Source organism: Zonotrichia leucophrys, chromosome 3, assembly GCF_028769735.1.
Source record: "Zonotrichia leucophrys gambelii isolate GWCS_2022_RI chromosome 3, RI_Zleu_2.0, whole genome shotgun sequence".
NCBI classification, from domain to species: Eukaryota; Metazoa; Chordata; class Aves; order Passeriformes; family Passerellidae; genus Zonotrichia; species Zonotrichia leucophrys.
This window is the reverse complement of record NC_088172.1, coordinates 4046968-4062196: the sequence shown is the minus strand read 5'-3', so window position 1 is coordinate 4062196 and position 15229 is coordinate 4046968. Positions and strand designations below refer to the sequence as shown.

The following is a 15229-nucleotide window of genomic DNA, read 5'->3' as shown; positions in this document are numbered from 1 at the left end:
TTGCAGGACAGCACAGGAATACCTGTGATCACATTGTTGACAGGGAATCTCAGGTAACACAATAGCTTACCAGAATCAAACAAGTCTTAGTGCTTTCCCAGTCTTGTTTGGGGAAAGAAAACAGAGTTTGTATCAGTCAGCTGTCAGTGACAGATTTTGGTCATTTAAAACACTGATGAGAAGCAGAACTTCACTGCAATGAGAAGGGTTGAGGTTGTGAGATTCCTACAGCCCATTACTTTTTCCTGTCCCATCAGGTGCTGCAAGCTGGTGGGTTAAGAAGCCCTGGGGACTTCACAAGTTCAGGTATTAAATAGATGTGTATAATTTATTCACAGAAAAATGTGTATAACAATATTTATATTAAGGAAATACATTTGGTGGAGAAAGAACAGGACTGTAGCAATGAACAAAAATGTTCCCAGAGTTTGAAAGCAGCCTTTTGGATGCACTTTCACACTGCTGAATCCCTCTTCACCGATGCTTATTAGCACTTTCTTATCCATTGTTGCTAATGTTCTTTTCCTGATCACACAATGACAATCTCATCTCATCTCATTCTCTTTCACCACATCCTACTTTGAGGTCTATTTGGCAGTTTAGACCCCTTTCAGATATCCAGCCCATCAAATAGTCACAAATGGCTTGTCTCTGTTTCATATTAATTATCATACAAAATACTTGAAATTATAATTCCCATACTTGAAATTTGCATGGCTAAAATATCCATATTTTACTTATCTTTTGGTTTAATCTGTAGGGTAAATTCATATAATCAGCACAAACTGTACCTTTCTGTTCTGAATTGCAGATCAAAAGTTGAATGTGAGTGGGTTTTTTTCCTTTTATTTTTCCCATTTAAAAAAAAATATATCATATTCAGTGAGTTTTTTCATAGGCTTTGTCATGTCCTGTCTAAATAATTATGAGCTTCAAGTTTGGTTACTCAGCTTCCGTTTGTGGAATTTCTGTAATTTGTGTTTAGCAGGTGATTTATTTCTTGCAATTAGTACATGAATGTTACATCATTCATTCAAATTCACCTGATCTTATTAAGATATTGTCCTGGTTTCAGCTGGAATAGAGCTGAAATTCTTCTCAGTAGCTGTTACCGTACTGTATTTTGGATTCAGAATGAGAGCAGTGTTGATAATACACTGATGTTTTGGATTTCGCTAAGTGGTGTTTATTTTCAGTCAAGGAAGTTTTTCCTTGTGAGGAGGGGATCAAAAGAAAACTGGGAAGGAGGATGGCCAGGACAGGTGTCCCAAACTGGCCAAAAGGACATTCCACACCATGGAGTGTCATACCCAGTATATAAACTGGGGGAAGTTACTTGAGAAGGGGGCTGAGCTGGACTGAGCCAGGAGAGTCTGGCATTGGTCAGTGGGTGGTAAGGAAATGTATTGCACATCACTTGTTGAGTCTTTTTTCCTTTATACTATTACTACTAATAACAATAATAATTTTTATTTCTATTATTATCATTAACCATTTTTACTGTATTTTATTTTTGTTTTCTATTTTTAAACTGTTCTTATATCAACCTACAAGTTTTACTTTGATTCTTCTCCCCATTCCATGAAGGTGGCAGGAGAAAGGGGTGTTGAGGGAGCAGTTGCCTGAAGCTTAATTTCCAGCTGGGCTTAAACCAGGACAGATACCAAAAAGTTTCTGAGTAGGACTGCATAGCAAATGTTCAAAGCAGTAAAACACTAGCTGTGACTTCTTCCCTGTTACACTACTGGAAATCATAATAATACAAAATACTATCCCATCAGCGGTCAGCGTTGTGAACATTCCCAATAGAAGTGTAAAACACCATCTATTATCATTTTCATTGTTATTACATGAGCAAAAAGTGGTGTTTAGTATAAATTCCATTTACATTATGAAGTAAATACATTATTTTTTAAATAATTATATTAATGCTGAATGGGACATACATCAGATGGGAAAAGGGATGGAACTGTCCCATGCTTATTAATAGTAGTCGTTTCAAGGCAGACATTCTTTGGGAATGGCTATTAGCTTCAGTTCCTTGAGAAAGATAGCAGTGAAAAGATGAATGTCAAACTCTCTGAGATATCAATTTCCTTTTGAAATGCCTGCATCTTGCAGTTTTACAATGCAGAACTATGTTTTACCTCTGGCCAATATAGCTCTTAAACACTGGAGGTAATGGAACTCTTTATTGTGATTCTGCAGTCTGGCATATTCTGATGCAATTTTCCAGGCAGACAACCTGTGGAAACACCTGCCCACGCATCACAGCCGTGCCAAACCTGCCTTTGGCAGATACTTCCCCACTCACACAGCAGAACCAGCTGCTACCAGAGTCCAGGTGCACCAAATCCTCATTCCAGTGAGTGAAAATCGAGGTAAACATGCCTGTTTTGTAAATCTTGCTGGGATTTACACACAGGGATAACACCAGTATCAAGTTCTTCTCCACTGTTAACTCTGGGCATACCTCAGAACGCACCAAAGAAAGTCAAATAGCAAATAAACAGAAAATTTCTTGGTAAAGAATTAAGCATCTTCTGGATAATGCCCTATTGTATTAAGGGGTACATTTTCTACATTTTGGGTTTAGGCATTTGCCTTCTTTTTGTATAGCAAAGTCTGTTGAAAATCAACTTCTTTTATCCTTTTAAAGCCTTAATATAGAAAACATTCTATTGACAATGAAGCCAGTACCTGGAGAAGCAAAAATTTCTCTATACAGCATTAAAGAAAGACAGAAAAGTCAATATCTCACCTTCCATTTTCTTTGCAGTCTGGAGCTATAGCTTTGTGATATGAACATCCTGTGTGGAGGAAAACCTATGCTTTTATCTGAATCTCAGTTATCCTATTTCTAGTGCAAGGTGATAAGCTGCTATGAAGATTTCACTCAGGGTTCTATGCTATCATTTCCTATTGTTTATCACTAATGCTATTGCAAAAAATGCTTCAAAGTTTATAAGGTTTTCATTATCACACAGTATCCTCAACTGGTCTGCAGAGATGTTGGCTCTTTCAAGAAAACACCTGCACAATTTAGTCTTAATTCCATACAAACAGAGGATATTAGCCATAAAGAATGAGTAGCCAACAGATGAACAGCATTTTGCACAATAATGCCCATGCTTTCACTTCAAAATGTTTGTAATTATGTCTTTTCAAACTCAAGAAAGATGTAGAAAAGGTAATAGGGAACTCTCACTGCATCTCCTCATTTTATAAGAATCAAGGACATAAAAAGAAAGATCAGGTAATTACCCCAAAATTATTGTCTCATCAATGTCTAAAATACGAAAACTTACAGTTAAAATGATGAAAATTATGCACATAAGAAGGTAATGGCATGTAACAAGGCAAAACCCACTCTTTCACAACCACAGCTATAAAAGCATTTTGCAGCAAAATTGCTATTTTATAGGTATGGTATTATTCAATAACAGTAAGAAAAATAATCGAAATGTCTGTCAGCATATAACTGCATTGAAAACCATGGTATAAAAAGCCAAGAATCTCTTTGGATCTCTTTGTCAGAGACTTGAACCTGAGTGCCAGGAGGGGATTCAGCTTCAGACAGCAGCACTGTCATCACGGTGTCTTTGTGTGGGTATTTCCACACCAGGGAAACATTCAAGCCCCACCTGCTAACAGATTTCTAGTCAAAGGATTTAGAGGGATCCAACTAAGGTTTCAGCAGACATTAGCATTTGATCAGCAGAATTATTGCCTCATCTGCCTCTGACAGAGAACTACATTTCCCTGCCTAAGCATAACAATCTCATAGGGGTTTTGATGCATTTCAACATTCCCCTGGTTTCTGCTCATCCCTCCAAAGGACACAGAGTTTTTCTCATCCCATGCAGAAGGCTCAGCTACTACAGAGAGTTTCAAATGGCACAAGGTGCACATATTTAGAGAACTGCATTTATTTATCCTGCCTTAATGAATTGAAATAGGAATTGTTTTATTCAGCTTAATGTTTTTGCTTCAGTTTGTGCAGACAGGTCTTTCTCTAGCAATCATGAAGGACCTTGGCAGTTAGGTTTTCCCTTAGCTCACAAATATTCAGTCATAAGTATCTTCACTTCAATAAAAGAACAAATTATAAAGTCATAGAAATATGACCACTATATTTTATAGTTATAAAGCTTTGTTTGAATGCAGGGAGCATTCAAATTAGTAATTTCTTTTATACTACTTGCTATTGCAAGTTCATGACTGCATAACAGATATAAGACCAGTGGAGACATGCATTAAAGAAAAGCACAAAAGAACCAAAAATAATGAATCATATAGCAGAGCTACACTATGACTCCTCTGAGGGGTATGTACACATTCACTTCCCTTGATTTGTTTTATTGATTTGTTTTATTCAGAGAAAAATGGTAAAATACATCAAATCAGTGTTGACATCTGACCATTAAGGGGTCTGCATCAGTAATAAAGGATAAATTCTCATCTCAGATTATTCCCTGCATATATAGCAGAAATAATGGGTTGAACTTGATTTTAGAGTTAAGTATTAGTGACAGTTGTATTCAGTTCAGAACTTGATTGCCCCCAGCCTAAGGATGCAGCCAAGGCTTCTCTAGGACTCTGACTCACTTTGATAGTACAGCTCCTGCTTGCCGTACAAGCCAAAAAATTTCAGATGGAATTTTTGGTGGAGGAATAATGATGGAACTTATTTACCTTGTGGTAGGTCTGATTCCATGGACTGATCACACTGATAATTAAGACACTTCTTGATTTTCCTTGAATTGCCTGTGTGAGCTGCCCTTCCTTGGTGTGTCCCACACTGGGACCAGCACAGTGGCCAGTCCTTTAGTGTGCCTTGGACCTTCTTAGGAGTCAGTCTACTGGTCTCTATCCTTTCTGAGCTGTTTGTAAGGAAGGAATAAAATCAGGGGAAAAGAACTGTGGGACATCTCTTAGCTGGCAGTTGCACAGTGTGGTATATTTTGAGTATCCTAAATGTACCTGAAAGGTAAATAGAGACACAATAATTCCTGCATGACTTGTCTGCTTGAATAATTACCTATAATCATATTTTTATTGTTGAGTTGTTAGATTCAATTAGGTACCTATTATATTTCTTTGGCTACTCACACACCAGCATGGCTTTAAAAACCTTAAGGGTTTTCCTGAGATCCTCTGTACTTCCTAATGAATAGAAATATTGCAGTATAATCACATCTCTCTTATCAGTTGCAATATTAACCTTGGCCACTTTAAAAAAAATGGTTTTGTGCTTCTGATATCACGATGCCATATTTTATCAAGGCAAACAAATAAAATTTCAATTATGAAATCTCTGACAAAGCTATGACAAACATGTCATATTATGGAAATTACTCTTCTCTAAAAATAGTCAGGAATAAACTCCATTCCTTTTTCAAGAACCTGTCAGACTCTTTCATAAGAAATGTTCATACAATGATTCTCTCCTTTATTAAATTTCCATATGATCACTGAATTCTTTATCTTTTGTAATTTCTGAACATTATCATAACAGATATGATTGATTATATGGTAAAGGGACACTAAGAAAGTGACTTGTTTGTTCCTGGGATGTTTTAGGGAAATTCAAGTTTTGAAAAAATTAAAATGAGCTAACAGAAGAAAAAAACCTGCTTTAAAGGCTCCAAGAGCACTTGACTTTATTTGCTTCGACCAGTTGTGTACTCAGTATACAATACTGAGTTGGAGTTTTCTACTTTGATACTTAAGCATTTCTGAAACACAATGGTTAGTAGCATATATGCATATACTTCTCTTTTTTCAAACTAAATAATAGGAGTTTTTAAAATATTTTTGCTTCTCTGGAACCCCAGAGCCAGCAATGCTCTCTTGATGCCCTCTCTAATCCTGATTTTTTGATTCATTTTAACAAGTGATTTTTCTTTTCTTTTTCATGTGGTCTGTCATTTCTCCATTACACAGTGCCAGTTACACAGTAACATATTTTCATGCCAATATATTTTTCAGATGCAAATAGGCTGATTACAGATTAGGTGCAGAAAGGATGCCTTTTGGGAAATGTACAAACTTCTCACTGTCTTCATCAAAGCTATTAGTCTTTCAATTAGCCCAAGAGTGACAGTTCCTGAACTTCACACTAACTTTCTATTCTTTTGCACTTCTATTTGTCATTTTTATTTCACTTCAATTCACTTGAAATATGAACAGTTGGGGTTTTTTTAATTCAGTGCATATGTTTTACTTCTCGGTTTTCTCAAACTATGATAACTGTTTTGCAAGGAAAAGAGTCAAAAATGCTGATGCCACCTTAGCTTTCGATACCTGTGTATTTGCCAGAAATTCCACACCAGATTTTTTCATATTTGTCCCTGTACAAGAATTGTGAAGAGCACATACAATATTTCTTTTCCCATCTAAAATTGTGTAACATCTATTGGGCAACTCCACCAAACTGTAGAGATAAAAAATAGAATAAGGAGAGGATACCTTGTTTTCAGTTTCTTTTACTTCAGTGCAGCAGATATATATAAAAAGGAGGCAATGATTTATGGCCTCGTATTGTAGCACTGCTTCTATATGCTGCATATTGACTATATTTAAAGTCTTATTGCTGGAAGGAATGGAGAACATCTGTTTGGAAAAAAAAAGAAGTGGCTGGATTATTCACTAATGTCCATTTGTCTTGCTTTTTTTCACATGTTCTTGTCCTGTGATGATCTCAGTGTTATCCAGGTCTATGTTTAGCCTTGAAATCACAAGTGCCCCTTGCTCTTCAGTCAGAACTCAAGAGAAGAATGAGATAATCTGCTTGATCATTTTTCTCTGGAAAAAAAATGTTACAATAAGTATGTTGGTAGTTTAGAAAGATGGAAGTTCAAAAAGTGTGGTGTGCTCTTAGAGTGGACTATGATCATGTTTGCCATCTGTTTGTTCTCAGGTGAGGTCATGGGTTTGTGAACAGGTTATGTGATGATCTGTGCACAGGAGCATTGCATTCTCCAGGATTTTTGTTGTGTCTTTTGCTTCATACATGCAAGAATGGAATTAGGGAATATTTCCTTCCTTATTTTGTCATAAATCTTTTATCTTAAGAGACAGGAGGCAGTGCTTTCAGATCTATTAATAACATCACAAATCTTGCTGACATGCACATTAAAAAATTCTCATGGTCTTGTGTTGCAATATTCTGAAGCCTTCAAAAGAATTTCCATCACTCTTAAATTTAGTAGGTGAAGCCTAAATTACTAAAATTGCTCTTTTGAGTCTACTTTCTGCACAAGAGAAAGAGAACCAGTAGATAAGGAAAGTTAAATGATAGGGATGTAAATATAAATAAAGTGTTATCGCAGGAATGAGAAGAATACTTCAGGGTAATGAAAGAAACAGAGAGGAAGAAACAAATTTGAGGTAAGGTAGTGTAGGTGATTCAAGAGAAAAAATCAAGGGATGGAGGAATAATTTGAGACGGAAGATAGTGCAAGAAAGGTCTGGAAAGACAAAGAGTGTTAAGACAAATCTGCAAGCAGTGGAGAAGGTGTCTGTGTTGTTGAGCATACACTCAAATTTGCAGTGAAAACTTCATATCAATACAATGTAATCTAAAACAATGATTCAAAACAAAGTTCATAGGAACATCCTCAGTGGCTATACTTGGCCAGCAAACATAAACCATCATTTTATAGCCAGAGAACCTGGGATAGGAATAGTTAGATTCAAGACTATATCTGAAAAATATTGTGTGTAAAAAGAAAACAGAAAAAAGAGCATCTTATTCATTCCTTTATTATGTCAGGATCTGAAACATTACATCAATTAGCTTGCTTATATTAATTTAAATTTATTTATTATGGCAAAACTTTATTTAACAAACTTCCAGACAAGGATGTTTTCTTGGTCAGACAAAATCCCAGCATTCTCCATCTGAATTAAATTGACTAAATACAAGGAGAAATTAAAAGAAAACTATGAGTGAAAACAATTGAAAATGAAGATCAAAAGACATATAGGAAAGAGAATATATCTTTAGACAAGAACATAGAGACAGGAGCTCACATATTATAATACAAACACTCTTTTATATGAGAGTGGGTCTTTGACCAGTCACACAGTTGCAATTCTATATGGAGGAAAAGTGGAGAATAGCAAACTGGGCACACCAATCTCTCAAGCTGGTAGATAGAAAGACTGTAATGTCTCTGCAAATTCAGGAGTCCTCTGGGGTTAATTGCCAAGCGTTTTCCTTTTGACAGATTATGGGTAGTAAAAAACAGGTTAATATTGCTGTGATATAAATACCAGTTATGTATTGCTATTCTGTAAAAAAAAATAGTGTGATTAACTTTCCAAGCAGCTTCAAATCTCTTAAAAACTTATACCAGAGTTTCATGCTTTAAATCAGAAAATAAAGACTCTAAGAGTGATGGTCTATCTTCAACAAAACTATTCAGCTTTTCCCCATTATCTGTTTCAATTCCCAGGTAGCCTTTTTTTAGAAGGGTGAATAGAATTTTCATATCAACTTGCATTGGTGACCCATGTAATTGCCTTAGTCTTATGCTACACGAAAATCCATCTTTTGAGCTGTGTGATGACAGAAAGGCAGCTTTGTTTCCCATCATTGCAAGCAACCTTTATTAGAAAGAAATCACTAGCAGCTATTCTACTAGTGATTCTGATTTAATCAGCCAAAAAAAAAAAGGAATGAGAAACACCAATTTTAAACTGCCTCTTTTTCAATAAAACAGTTTTATTATCAGCTCTGAAATGGATGTGTCTTCACTCGTATTAAAGTTTGATAAAATACACTCTTATTGACCTGAACAAAGCTTTTGCTCTTTTTGCTGTTCATCATTTATAGTGATATCTGTAGAGCATTAAGTCCTTTTTATATTTTTAAATGAAAGCTCTTCCTACAGATAACCTATCAGCACTCCACCTATCTGCATGACTTGTCCATATAGTCACATTATTTTAATATATTCACTACATTTGCATATTGATTTATTTGCTGTGAAAGACAAGATCTTTATTCATTTGCTCTTTGCAGGTAGGAAGGGATCCCCGAAGAGGAGCATTCCTTGAGACCATCAACAGCATTAATTCAGTGCACTGGAGTCCTTGGAACTGGTATCCTGGAACACCATTGCCTATCAATTTTCTGAGGATTCTCTTGACACCAGGAGAGCTGTTATATTTAGATGCTTATCTGCTTTTGACTGCAGTGCAGTGCTTGCGAAGATGTCTTTCATTTTGAGGCTTAACACATTAAATATCACCTGATCTGAAGATGTTTGAGGGTGTAGAGCCTGTGGCATAGAATAAATGTCTTGTCTAAAAATAGCGTTACATTTCTGCATAGCCCTTCATTTTGTGTAGCTCTACTTTGTACATAAATTAAGGCACAAAGAGAAACTAAAGGTCTGTCTTCACACTGACAGAGGGAAGAAATCTCAAAGCTTAAAAAGAAAATCCTCTGACATTCCTACTCAAAATCTCCCCAGTATGTCCAAATACTACTTTGAATAGCAGAAGCCCTTCAAAGGCTTCTAGATGGAAAACAGAAAAAATGAAAGCTGCAGTGTCATGCTGAATCACAGATATAACAGCACAGATTAAAGCTGCAATAACTCACTGAATATTCACTTTGATTATGTGAGGTTTAAATAAGGCCTTTAAACCAAGATTCCTCTGTGACTAGATCTTTAGTGTACACCCACTTAATCTCTTAAATTACTATTTCTTAACATTTTAGGAAATAATAGATCACTAGAATAAAATTACTGGTCTAGTAGATTAAAGGAGAAGAGCCAAGTAACCATAACCACCATGGGCTATGTTAAATAACACTGTGGGTTAGCAATGACAAAGCACTAGGCAACAGCAGCCTGTGCGCCTATGTCATATGAATATCCCCCAAATAGGCAAATCTGTCACTTGAATGTCTACCCATTGCAGCCCTTTTCAAATCACAAAAGCTTTCTCTTACCCAAATCTGAAAATATCATCAACATATGCTTTTTAACACTAAAACTTTGAGCTGGATCTTCACAAATAAAAAATACTTAATACTATGCTATGAAATCATCATTTGCAAGCTGTCCACAGATACCAGTCCAGCTCTCCTAAAGCACTCTCTGGTAAGGAGCTTATTCCCTACATACCCACATAAAACTGCTTATCATTGTTTTATTTACAGCTAAATTTATTACTTCGAGTTGTGCTCATTCAACAGTGGAAGAGGAGAAAATTTAGCAAGACCATAATGCCCTGAAGCTGTAGAATGAGCTTCTGACTGGCTCATCAAAGTTGGCTTGGGCCATCACAGCAATGCAGAAACATAGGGTTAAGGTTAAGATTTAGTCACAATATAGTCCTGATGTCTTACCATGACTATTAAAGAAATGAGGATTTTCTTCTCTTCCAGTCTATTCTGTGTTTTTTCCTTTGGTAGCAATGGAGCTATTGAAATGCTAATCATAACTTTTTCATTCCACATTAAGAACAGAGAGGAAAGCATTAAGAATATTTAGGAGTTTCATTCCTATGATTTCAGTGGTTTTCCTGTATTGAGGGCAGGAAGACTATGAGAGAGAAAATGAAAAAGGAAGAGAAGGGAAAGGGGAATTTAGGGAAATCTCTCTACTATTAAAGAATTGGAAAGACATTTACTTCCTTCAGATGCTGTCTTTAAAGATGTTGCTTATAAAATATAGGACAAAATATTATTGCAAAAGTCTTACATATAGAACAATCTTGAGATTCCAGCCTTTGAGGTATTTCCAATCAAATGCCTTGGTGAGTCATGAATTAGTTGAAAAGATAAAACTAGCAACACAGTCCTAAAATTATAGTTATACAGCATAAATTCTCAGCTTGGTAACAAACAGATAATTTAATGAATTACCATCATCTTATCTTACTTTCCTTTTCAGTATTACTATTTGTAGTAGTGGATACGATCAAGGTGGAAATTACTTTTTCAAATCACCCTCTTTTTAATTTTTTTCCAAATTTATGACATCTGTGTTCTTGGCTCATTCATAATGAAGACCATGAACATGTCCCTCTCCAGCATGTATATTTTTCATTCATTTGTGATACCAGAATGTACACATCAAGGAATGTTTCTCACAACACAATTATTTTCACTCTATTTAGGGAAGCAGGCTTTTTTGTTGCTCTTTTTGTTGGCTTTTTTCCCCTTGAAATCAGCACTAATTTCTTCCAGATGTTTGTTATACTAATAGAGAAGAGTAAAAATTCAGTGCTTTAAAACAATTTCAACAATTGCTACATACTCTGTGAAGTCTGTAAATTCCGGTTTAGCTGTTTTATAATCACTAAAGCCATAGGCAATGTGTATGCAAAATGTGATAGAATTATGAGGTGGGAAAATCTGACAAAACTGCAAAGATAATGTGGCCTCTATGTTGCTGCTTTTCTATAATTTCTATCCCCTTTTCCATCCTCCATAACTTTTCTCAAAAGGTAAACTGAATAGATAGTATGTAATAAAAAATGGTACCAATACTGGCTGAAATCTTCAGGAAGGCATTACAAAATAAAATTTGCTTACCAAGAGAGGAATAATAAACCCAACATGAATCTGTATTTCAGACATTATTTTATAATATGATGAAAAATGCCCTGGTATGTACAGTTTTATGGTAAAAAAACATTGTCAGAAGACAGATTTTGTAGGGCTAAAATAATTTTTTAGCAACTGTGTAACAAATCAGTTCTTGACTCTCTAGGATGATGCCAAAATTGTACAATTGACTTGATTGGTGCTACTCATACTAGGCAGGATGGTGTGTTTATAAAGTGTATATAATGTTAAGAATACTGTATATAAAGGTAAGAATGACATCCAGCAATAATCTCTTCATTTTGTATTGAATTACGCCCACATCTATGAGCCTCTATAATTCTAGAGACTTATTTTATTCTATTATTTTAATGTAAAATACTTGAACAATCCCAAGAGAGTGTTCATGTGCATTGGTTTCACATTTTCTGCACTTTCTAAATCTAGCCAAGACCTTACATACACAGTATCCATTGATCTATTTAATTAGGAAGCAAAGAAATCACATCTCTAGTATGCAATGCTAAGTGTCTTTATGGATAAAAAGCTTTCAAGAATTAGAACAAAGATGAAAGGAATACCCACACATTAAAGCTTAGGGTACCTCCGGGCAAGTGAAATACATTAAGTGGGCACTTAGAGCAATTAAGTTTAAAATTAACTTTTGATATAAATCAGCAGAGGTCTATATGATCAAACTCTTGGATGAGCCTTTGTGATAACTAGGGTGTAATCTCTATAGTCTATTGCAAATCATAATGCCAAGCACTGCAGAGTTACAATTAGCCTACACAGATAAACAGAAGTTTTATCTCAATATTTTGATGATTTAAAGAATATTACAGACATCCACATTTCACAGAACAAGTGGTTATACACTATGTATTACTGGTTAGGCTTCTTTAACTATGTGCAATTTTACTGAACTCTGCAAGTAGGACAATGAGACATCAATGTATGCTCGAACTGAATCAGTAATGTCTTGCAAAACAAAATTAAAGTATATGTGTATGGTAAACAAGAAAACATGAATTCATAGTCAAAACACCAGAAATTACAAATTCCAAGGTTTTGGAGAACTTTAGATTTTCCCTTTGGAGACAGATGTTAATTTTCTTCATTCTGTAATGCACCTTACCTCACACAAAGGAGCAAATACAAAACAGTAAGGAAGATGTGCCTGGATATGTGTCAAAACCCACCTCTCAAAACCCCACATTAAAACCTATTTCTCAAACACATTTAGAAGTGGAAGCTAAAGGTGAACAGATGTGAACCAAGTGTACTGTGCCCTTCCTTTCTTGATGCAGCAGAATCTGGTTAGCTTTCCTACCCATTTGACAATGGTTTGTGAGACAAAATGATTGTGGTGGAATTAGTGTTTGAAACTGGACATCATGGGGAGAAAAGGAGATCAGACAAAATCTGCTCCAAGACCATCAAATTTCCAACTCACATAAGAACCTTGTTTTCATACTGGATTTTTAAAAATGATCCCTTCTGAGGCACCAAATACCCATTTGAAGTACGCCAATATATTAATCTGAGCCATCTTTTTCTATAACCTAGGTAATGATATTTGAAGCCTGCCTTTCCATATCTGAATTTTGAACTGAATGGAAGCTGAGATTTTTTGTGTCATTCCTATCATCATGTCAAGTGAAATATGACCTCATCTGCAAAAATGCTTAGAAATTTATCTAAAGATAAACTGAGAGACACTTGTCTTCTGTGGCAGTGGTTTCAAATATCTGATAGTGAAGTGTTAATTGTCAGTAAAAACACAACTGCTTTGTGCATTTTTTTTAATAAACCCAAATTTTATACTGGAATAACAGCTGTTGCCAAACAAAATGGATAGAGCAGTCACAAAAAAAAAAAAACGAGCTATCAAATAGAAATGGTAGGGTCTCTTCATGAATATATTCATCCTTCAATATAATTTCAGCCTAATTAAAAAATATCACAAACTAAAGTGCATAGTTAATTACAGGACTTACTTTTACAAACTTCACATTGTTAATTTTTTTTCTTGGAAAGAAAAGTGCACTGAAAAGATAGTTCCTAATGTTATTTTGCTTTTGCAGAGCTGGCCAAAAGCCAAATTTGAACAGGCATGCTTTATATGTAAAACTTATCATGCAGTTCTAATTAAAATCTACTGAAGCTTTCAGCTTCATTTAGGAGAGTTCATGTTCTGAATGCTTTTTGTTTTCTTCTGGTTGCATTAAAAGTCAGGAGAAACTATCACACTTTCTTAAATTAAATAAGATGGACTAATTTTTAAAACATTGGGAAGCAAAACCCCACATTTTATTTCTTATGACAAAAATCTCACAGGATTTTTAGTGACACAAGTTCTGCCTTCAGCAAATATTCAATATCAGCCTGTGGAGAAATAAAAAATATTTCCAAAAAGACAGTATTTAATTATTTATTTTCATTGATAGAATATGTTTTTACATATAAGTACATCTCACTGGGATTTATACTGAATGTAGCTGATTTAACCACATGTACAAAGCACCTAAATCTGTTTCTCTCTTTTAGTGTATTAATTTAAAATGCTATTTAAGTGTGTGCCACTGCTGAAGTGGTTAACTCTGGGCAGTTTTTCTAAGAAATACATTTTCTATGAAATCTCCTCATTCTAGTAGGTAAACATTAACTGGCAAGATAGTAGATATTTGCAGGTATTGACCATTTCTATTGTCTTCTGTCTATATTATATGTATTGAGCAGGTACATCTATGGTATATAATTTATACTAAGATAACAATTAATAGTTAGTAATATAATGCAATGAAGAAAAGACTAAAAATAAATAATACTGCAAAGATTATAACGTGGAACATAGATAAAGATATAGATATAGATTATATAGATAGAGATACTAAGGAAACAGTAATTTTCTTTGTGCCCTATGGAAAGTGTAAGTGAATTGGTGAGACAACACAGATTGAACCACCATCAACAGTGCTGATAAAGGCTGCCTCCACCCCTCCTTTACCGCTGATCCACTGTCTGGCCCATGGATGGCTTGCAGTTAATGGGACCCAGCTCAGAGCCATGCAAGGCAGGCAGGAGAGCCCTTCAGAAGAGCTCATAGCTAAGGTTAGTCACCATTGGCAATCTAGTGCATAATTTGTGGTTATTTTAGGATTTACCAGGTAAAAAATCCCTAAAAATAGCCTTCTTTCACCTGTACTTGAGTGGGACATCCTGATCTCAAGAGATCACCACGGACTGGTGACACATGTGGCAGCTGGAATCTCTCAGGCCATGCCCATGCAAACACCTCTGTGTGGTGCCTGCACCTCCGAACCCTGAAGCACCACTGCAGGCTGCAGTGCACCTCAGCACCAGGAGTGTCACCACGGGTGGGAAGCACAGGATACAAAATAGCCACCATATTGGTTTGCTAGAGAATGACAGAAGAAATATAGGAGTTAATTCCTAAATTTTCTCCACTGCCTGGGAAAGTAAAGAGATCTTAGAAATGAGCTAAAGTGTTGCCCGACAGATAAAGGACACAAAACTCGGATAAGTTTTGTGCGGTGCTTTATTAAAGGGCCCGGGAGCCTGCGGATTAGCGTCCCCAAATCAGACCCCCAAATTTCACGTACAGGTGCTTTCCTTTTATATACATGCAATTCA

The 15229-nt window shown here is 35.6% G+C and overlaps 1 long non-coding RNA gene across 2 annotated transcripts; it reads left to right on the top strand.

Annotated features, from left to right (window-relative positions):
- Nucleotides 1-215: 215 nt before the first annotated feature.
- On the top strand, nt 216-9484 carry LOC135444955 (uncharacterized). 2 transcript variants are annotated; one of them, XR_010439379.1, is made up of 3 exons: nt 216-306; nt 2237-2381; nt 9032-9484. It is a non-coding gene; the product is annotated as an uncharacterized LOC135444955 (long non-coding RNA). The 2 variants fall into 2 exon arrangements; XR_010439378.1 differs by lacking the exon at nt 216-306 and adding an exon at nt 1283-1393.
- The last annotated feature ends 5745 nt before the right edge of the window (nt 9485-15229 follow it).